General features: G+C 44.6%; 1 pseudogene; it reads left to right on the top strand.

Moving 5' to 3' along the window:
- The first annotated feature begins 4740 nt into the window (after nt 1-4740).
- LOC119352645 lies at nt 4741-7406 on the top strand (annotated as a pseudogene).
- The last annotated feature ends 535 nt before the right edge of the window (nt 7407-7941 follow it).

Here is a 7941-nt window from a genome sequence, read left to right as displayed (position 1 = left end):
CTAGAGATGATGTAAGGACATCTCCAACACTGACCCATAAACCTAACACCGTATCTGTCTGCGCGGGGTGTTATATACACATAGTGAGTTTTTTACAACTTGGTATACTAGTTTTATGGCCACAACGCGCGACGCGAGGTGTTATTTAGACTAGCCACAGTGGATAGTAACATAAAGTAGTAACATGAGCAGTTACTACTCTATGTTACTACATCTATAGTGGCGAGTAAAATATGTGTGATAACGTCCAACACTTCATTTATTAGGCTATAGACTCATCTTATCTTGATATATGTGATGTTACTCATATTAGTAGTAACTAGTTATGTTACCACATGCCTCTCTTTCTTGATTTATTGCTTGCCACATCATCTATTCTATCTAGATATGTGTGATGTTACTATCTATGTTACTCCCACTGTGGATAGTCTTACTTCCTTGAACAGTGACAACACCGCCTTGGCCCACCTTGGACCAACCCACCCACCCACCACCATTTCCTCCTCCCCTGGTCCCGACCTCGGCGGCGACGGCGACGGCGAGGCGCCTCGTCTTCCAGTCAAGCTGCTCTGCTCCCCGCCCGGCATGGTCCCTCTCCTCCGTCCGCTGGAACTGGAACTGGAACTGGAAGCCAGCGCCACCCACAAGGTTAGATCTCACGTGCTCTGCCCGCGCCCTACAGGTGCTTGCGTTTATTCCCACCAGCTTCCTTCCACCGCGACCTACCTAATTAGCTCAAGTACCATGGTCACCAACCAACCACTCAGTTGCGGACCGGGTGCACGCATGCTTGTTTGCTTCAGTGGAATCGCAGCCGTCTCCGTGCGTCCTATTGTCTGTCTTTCTCTCTCGGCGCGTCCCCAGAAATTAAGTAGTAATGGCCACCGGGCCTTGTGGGAGCCAATTCAAGTATGATCAACCCGAGTCTAGGGCTCTAGGTTAGTGCCCGTCTTTTTAACACTCAGCTCTCGTTCAAATGGCATGTCCTTGTGCCGGCCTGCGCCTTGAAGACTGCAACGCCACCAGCGCCAGACCGGCGGCTTAATTAGCTTTGTCTTTAGTCTTTACTCTTGGATTTACTTCACGGGATGGGATGGGATGTGGTTAGTTGGGTTCATCAGATCCGATGAGAGCAATGTTTAGATGGATACTGGGTTACTGGTCGTTCCAGCCTGAGCTTGATCACTTTTTCAGGGGCACCACCTTCAGTTCGTTACCACTATGTTAGTAGAGACCTCCATACTGAAGGAATCCATTCCGTGTGACAAGTGCAGCTAGCCCAATTATTACTACTACGTTTGAGGAATCACTCACTTACTCCTTTTCTTCTTCTTTTTTATGCGAGATCAAATAATAATGTTGACATCAAACCCCACGTCCTCACTGTCTCTCGTCTCGGCAGCCCTGCTGCTCTTTGTTTAGTCTGAGCGCTACTTTGTGCAATCTTTGTTTCCGACTTCTGTGAGTACTTTTATTTATGTTCCCGTGGCTGTCCAATGCAAAGCACTGCATTTTGTTCTCATCAGTCAACACTCAACAGTGAATCAGGATCTCGATTAATGCTTGGGATTTATTTGCTGCCCTCAACTTTTTACATGCGAAACTAGCCTAGCAAGTGGTGGAACCGCAAGTGTCTCGCAATGATTGACCTTTTACATATTTCAGCTAGACTCAGTTAAAATTAAAGTTACAACTCTCTACTTCTCTTTCTCTCTCTTGAAATAAAATTATAACTCTATGCTGTCAACTGCCGCCCCCTTCCTGAAAGAACTGTGCAAGGTTTCAGGTCAAGCCCCACACTCGTGGCCATGGCCGGCGACGAGCTCCACCCTCTTACTCGCAACACTTGGCGCCGAGAGGGTAGGCGTCGCCGCTGATGGATGTCTGCCGCCATCTCCTCCCGCTTTCCCATGGCCCAGCTCGCTGCCGCCCGTGCCTTTCCTCCGCTCCCACTCTTGTTCGTGTGCAATTTCTTTGGAAATTAGGGAGCTGCGTTGTTAATCTCTCCATGTTTTGGCAGAGTGTGAATAAAAGTACTACCTTTTTCATTTTTGAGACGAACAAAAGTACTATCTCCCGTTCAATGCTGGTTTAGTTTAGCATCTTTATATTCACAAGTTGATGTGCCTCTGTATATATTACAAACAATCCAACTTGCCCCAACAATAGCTAGCTAACATTACACGCCAAGGCGCTGGTTTAAAATCAGCACAAATTTAAGAAGACAAAAATGTCAGTGTCATTGTTGCAGCTAGCAACACGCTAGTAACAACTTCACCTTATTTATATGGTCCAACCAATGTGTATGGGTGACTGCAAAAAATAGGAAGACTACATGTATCAGACCAAGTCTCTGTACCCTTGTCTTAATTTATCTTTTATTATACTTTATCTTCTCTTGTATATTATGCCAACTTGGTTAGACAGAAACCATATGTTAAACAAATGATGTCAGTGATTAGGTGATGGTATTGACCAGCAAATCAAATGAAGGCCAGCAGCAATTACATGGCGAATTCGGTCCATTAGCCCACTTATTTCCCCCCACCTAGGTAGGTAGCTACAGCCAACTTAAGTTAGTTCCATCAAAATAAAAACAGATGAATATAAAGCCTTCACTAACTTAGTGCTCTTTATCCTATTGTAATTTTGCACAAATAACTGCATGCAGTGCAGTTCAGCTTTAAAACCTTCTCTACGCTCGAAGATGTAACCAGGCAGCAAAAGCTATCTCTCTGTGTTTCAGTGAAGCGAAAAAATGAGCTGGTTAATCTATCCGTGTTTCCTCTTGCGTAGCTTCATAGGGACAGTGCACCCCTTCAACGCCGGTTTACCTGGCGTCAAATGTTTCCCCTCCTCCTGCACCGTAGAAGAACAGAAAATGGTGACGTGCGCGGGGGTCTGCTGGAGGCTGCTACGGTGGAGCATGGGAGCGGCGGAGGACGCGCGGTTGAGCTGAGCAGGGGAGCTGAGGAGTGCGGGTTGTATCAGATGTTTTGGGAGGTTTTTTTTTTGCAAAAAAAAAACATTGCGACAAACTTTTCGGGATGGAGGGACTATTATATATGATGCCGACCTGGTTTGAGTGAAACCATATGTTAGATAGATGATGTCATTAGTTAGGTGATGGTATCATGTGAAGTAGGGATACATTCATGCATCGACCTGCAAACCAAAAGAAGAACGACAGTTCAGTATGGAACATAATTAGCTAAATGCGTGGCAAATTTCTCCCCGCCGTGTTTAGCTACATCCAACTTGATTAAGAATTAGTTCCCCAAAAATAAAGTAGATGAAGATAAAGCCTTCACTAACTTAGTGCTCTTTACCCAATTGTAATTTTGTACAAATAACTTCATGCAGTACAATTCAACTCTATACCTTCTCTACGCTCGAAAATGTAACCTGGTAGCAAGATATCTCCCTGCCGTAAAATAAATTTTACAGCTCTCTGCTCTAAAAGTCCCGTCCCCTCCCTGAAACAACCGTGCAAGGTTTCAGGTCAATCCCCACGCCCATGACCATGGCTGGTGACGAGCTCCGGCACCCCCTCCTTCGCAGCACTCGGCGCCCAGAGGTCGGGCGCGCCACCGATGGGATCTCCTCCGCCGGCGTCTTCAATTCCCCGTCGCCCGCCTCGCCGCCGTGGGTACCTCTCCTCTGCCACAACTGTGCGGTTTTTGTGGAAATTAGGGGCAGAGTCGTCAAATCTCTCCGCTTTTTGGTGGCTGCTCTACGTAGCATCATTTGTATCCACAAGTTGATGTGCCTCTGTATATGCAAAAACAACCCAAATTGCCCAAACATTAGCTAGCTAACCTGGCATGCCAAGGCGCTGGTGTAAAATCAATAGAAAATTTGACAAGACAAAAATGTCATTGTTGCAGTTAGCAACACGCAAGTAACAACTTCATCTTTATTTGTATGGACCAACCAATGTGTAGAGGTGACTGCAGAATACACGAATGCATGTATCAGGCCAAGTCTTGGTACCCTTGTCGTAATTTATCTCTTGTTATTTTGATTTATCTTCTACTATTATATATGACGCCAACTTGGTTAGAGTGAAACGATATGTTAAGCAAATGATGCCCTTGATTAGGTGATGGTATCATGTGTAGTAGCTGTAGCTGCTGTACACTCATGCACTGACCAGACTGAAGGCCGGCAGTTCAGTATGAATTATAATTGGCTAAATGAAGGGCCAGTTGTAACTCTGTAAAAATAACCTCATGCAGTACAGTTCAACTTTGGAACCAAGTAGCAAAGCTATCTCCATGCCTCCATGGCGAAACTTCCTGTGGTATTCCCATTCACCACCATCGGGTTGTTTTCTTCTTTCCTGAGAGACAACTTCTGCCGCCCTCGCCAATAATGAGAAGGAAAAGGAGTAAAGTATGCAGGTGACGGAGGCTTGAAGAGAAAAATTCATTAGAAATTTGAGAAGACAAAAATGTCAGTGTCATTGTTGCTGCTAGCAACAAGCTAGTAACAACTTTCTCTTATTCATATGGGCCAACCAATGTGTAGAGGTGACTGCAAAAGATAGCAAGACTGGATGTATCAGACCAAGCTAGTCTTGGTACCCATGTCTTAATCTACATTTTGTTATTTTACTTCATCTTCCAATATATATGATGCCAACTTGGTTAGAGTGAAACCATAATAGGTGATGGTATCATGTGGAGTAGGTATACAGTCATGCATTGACCAGGAAACCAACAAAGGCCGGCAGTTCAGTATGGAATATAATTAGCTAAACAGGGTCCAAACCCTGTTTAGTTGATCAGATCTGGTGGGAGCATTACCTTCCAGCTTTTGGTATCTGGTGAGAGAGGGTGGGAGGGGAAAAAATAGAAAGACTTCGTTTATCATACCAGGGTCTCTGTATCGCCAAATGGCACTATCTGCTACTTTGTAGACAACACTGGGCATACCAAGTTTCTCTCTCTATGTACAACTCAACAGCCAACACAGCCCTTTTGCAGCTATAGCTAGGCAAGCGGCATCCATCACTGGCAGACAGGCAGGATCCTCCAGCACCTCGAGCGTGCGTCAAAGTACGTACTCCTCTCCTTTAATTTGCAGCTAGCAACATCTTGTACCAGTAATCTCAAGGATTAGCAGTAAATGCATGCTTATTTAATTACGAGTGAATTCCTTTTGATTCCTGGAAGCAGGGGCAGCACGTCGTCTATCCCTGCATCAGATCAGAGGATGGCCGACGTGGCCCTCGGAGTGGCGCAGTGGGTGGTGGCCAAGGCGCTAGCCCCTGTCGCAGATGGTGTGCTGGAGGCTTGGGCGGCCAGCAGGAACTTTGGTCCCAACATCGAGGCCCTCAGGATGGAACTGCTGGTCGTGCAAGCGACGCTCGAAAACGCTACTCGCAAGGAGCTCGGTGGCCCGGCCATGGAGATGTTGTTGGAGAAGCTGCGGAAATTGGCACACAATGCCGAAGACTTGTTGGACGAGCTGGACTACTTCCGCATCCACGATGAGCTCCATGGCACGTACGATACAGCCGACCAACATGGCGAGGGTGGCGTCCACGACCTCGCCCTCAATGCGCGCCACACTGCCAAAGCTGTTGGCAAACTGGTCAACTGTTTCCCTTGGCAGCGTGCTAAACGCCGGCAGAGGTCACCTGCCGATTCCTCCTCGGCGGCAAGCGCAAATCAGGAGGTCAGCGGATGCATGCCCAAGCTCGGTAAACTCCTTCCCTTCTCATCTTCCCCAGATTCACATGTTCGTGAGGAAGATTGTGGTAATGTGCAAGAAACACCAATTCTTGGGTTTAATAGGGTTGATTTCTCTCAAAAGATGAAGGACATAGTAGAGAATTTACAGCTTGTGCGTGAGGATGTTAATGGCCTTCTGCAGAGTTGTGGCCCTAGAAATGCCTCAAACATTGTCCAGTGCCGACCTATCACCAAAGGTGGAATTTATGAGCCAAAACTATACGGGAGGGATCTTGTCATGAATAGCATCATAGATGACATCACCAAGGGTCGACATTGTGATAAGGGTGTAACTGTGCTTCCAGTTGTTGGTTTGGGGGGAATGGGGAAGACAACTCTCATACAACACATATATCGCAATCAGCGAGTGTTGAGTCATTTTCCAGTCATGATTTGGATATGTGTGTCACTCAATTTCAATCTGGATAATGTGCTAGAACAGATCAAAACATATACCCCTCAAGTCGAAAGTGAAAAGGAGTAGTACAACAGAAGAGCTGATTGAACAAAGATTGAAATCTAAAAGGTTCTTACTTGTATTGGATGATATATGGCATATTAGTAATGGGGATGACTGGGGAAAATTATTGTCAACTCTTAGTAAATCAGAAGAAAAAGGATCCATGATTCTTGTCACAACTCGGTTTCAAGCAATAGCACGGAAGGTTAAAAAACTGGCCAGTCAATAAATCTGAATGGTTTAGAATCTGAAGAGTTTAGGAAGTTATTCCTTGCATTTGTCTTTGGTGATGAGCAATATCCAAGGGAGAAACAATTTTTTCTTGGGACTGGAGATAAGATAATAGAAAAACTAAAGGGATCTCCTCTTGCAGCAAAAACGGTTGGTAGATTACTGAGTAAAGACCTTAGCTTGCATCACTGGAAAAGGGTCCTAAAAAGTAAAGGATGGGAGAAGCAGACCGATGACAATGAAATAATGCCTGCCTTGAAGCTAAGCTATGACTTTCTTCCTCTCCATCTGCAACAATGTTTTGCCTATTCTGGATTGTTTCCTGAAGATTACAATTTCAAAAGCGACGAGCTGATCAGTCTATGGATTGGACTAGATATTTTGATGCCCAATGGCCAAAACCAAACATTTGAAGACATAGGTCTGAGCAATTTAAATGAGTTAGTCACCCATGGATTTTTCAGAGAAGAGGAAACTAAGTATGGTCTGTGTTATGTTATGCATGACCTACTGCATGATTTGGCATTGAAAGTTGCATCAAATGATTGTCTTAGTTTATGTCTCTCTGATGTTGGACCAATGGAAATTCAGCCATCCACCCGTCACTTGTCTATTAGCATAGATGACTTAGGTGAATATGATGGAGTGACTGGTGAAAAATTGAAGAGTAAATTGGAAGAACTGAAGACAAGATTTAAGGTTGAACATTTGCAAACATTGATGTTATTTGGAGAAATGGATGAAGGTTTTGTCAAGATATTTGGTGATTTTTTTGGAGAAGTTAATGCTCTCCGTGTTCTTCATTTGCCCATCATGCTTTGTCCTGTGGAGTCTATGTTACATAACTTTTCAGTACTTGTCCACCTACGATACCTATGTCTTTGGGACAAGTAAGAGCCAGATGCATTTACCACTAAACATCTCTAAATTTTATCATTTAAGGATTCTAGATCTTGAATTGTGGGACGACAGTCGTAATTTGCCCGAAGACATCAGCAACCTTGCCAAATTGTGCCATTTTTGTGTCCCAAATGATGACCAGCTTCATTCTGATATCTATAATGTGGGAGAACTTAAACTCTTAGAAGAGCTTAAGATATTTAAAGTCAATAAAAGAAGTGAAGGGTTTGAACCAAAGCAACTAGAGCACTTGACCAACCTAAGGGAGCTTAGCATCTACAACCTTGAGAAAATACATACAAAAGAAGAAGCAGCCCAAGCAAAATTGGTCCGAGATGTTTCTGACCATAATCCCCTCCTTATGTCCACAAACAGCTCGCAACCTCAATCTCCTAAGCCTAGAGAGTTCAGATTTGAGATGAGTTGGATGGCCAACGAGGAATTCCTCCCTTTGGTCAAACAAATCTGGCAGAAACCAGTTAAGTCCTCGGACCCTATAGATGTCCTAAATATCAAGTTGAAGCGGTTTAAAAAGTTTTTTAAAGGCTGGGGTTCTGATAAATTCGGGCACACCAATAAAAGAAAAAAAGTGATCAAGGACGAGCTTGCTTC

The sequence above is a fragment of the Triticum dicoccoides genome, chromosome 2A (assembly GCF_002162155.2).
Source record: "Triticum dicoccoides isolate Atlit2015 ecotype Zavitan chromosome 2A, WEW_v2.0, whole genome shotgun sequence".
Classification (NCBI taxonomy): Eukaryota; Viridiplantae; Streptophyta; class Magnoliopsida; order Poales; family Poaceae; genus Triticum; species Triticum dicoccoides.
This window is presented reverse-complemented; position numbering and strand designations above follow the sequence as displayed.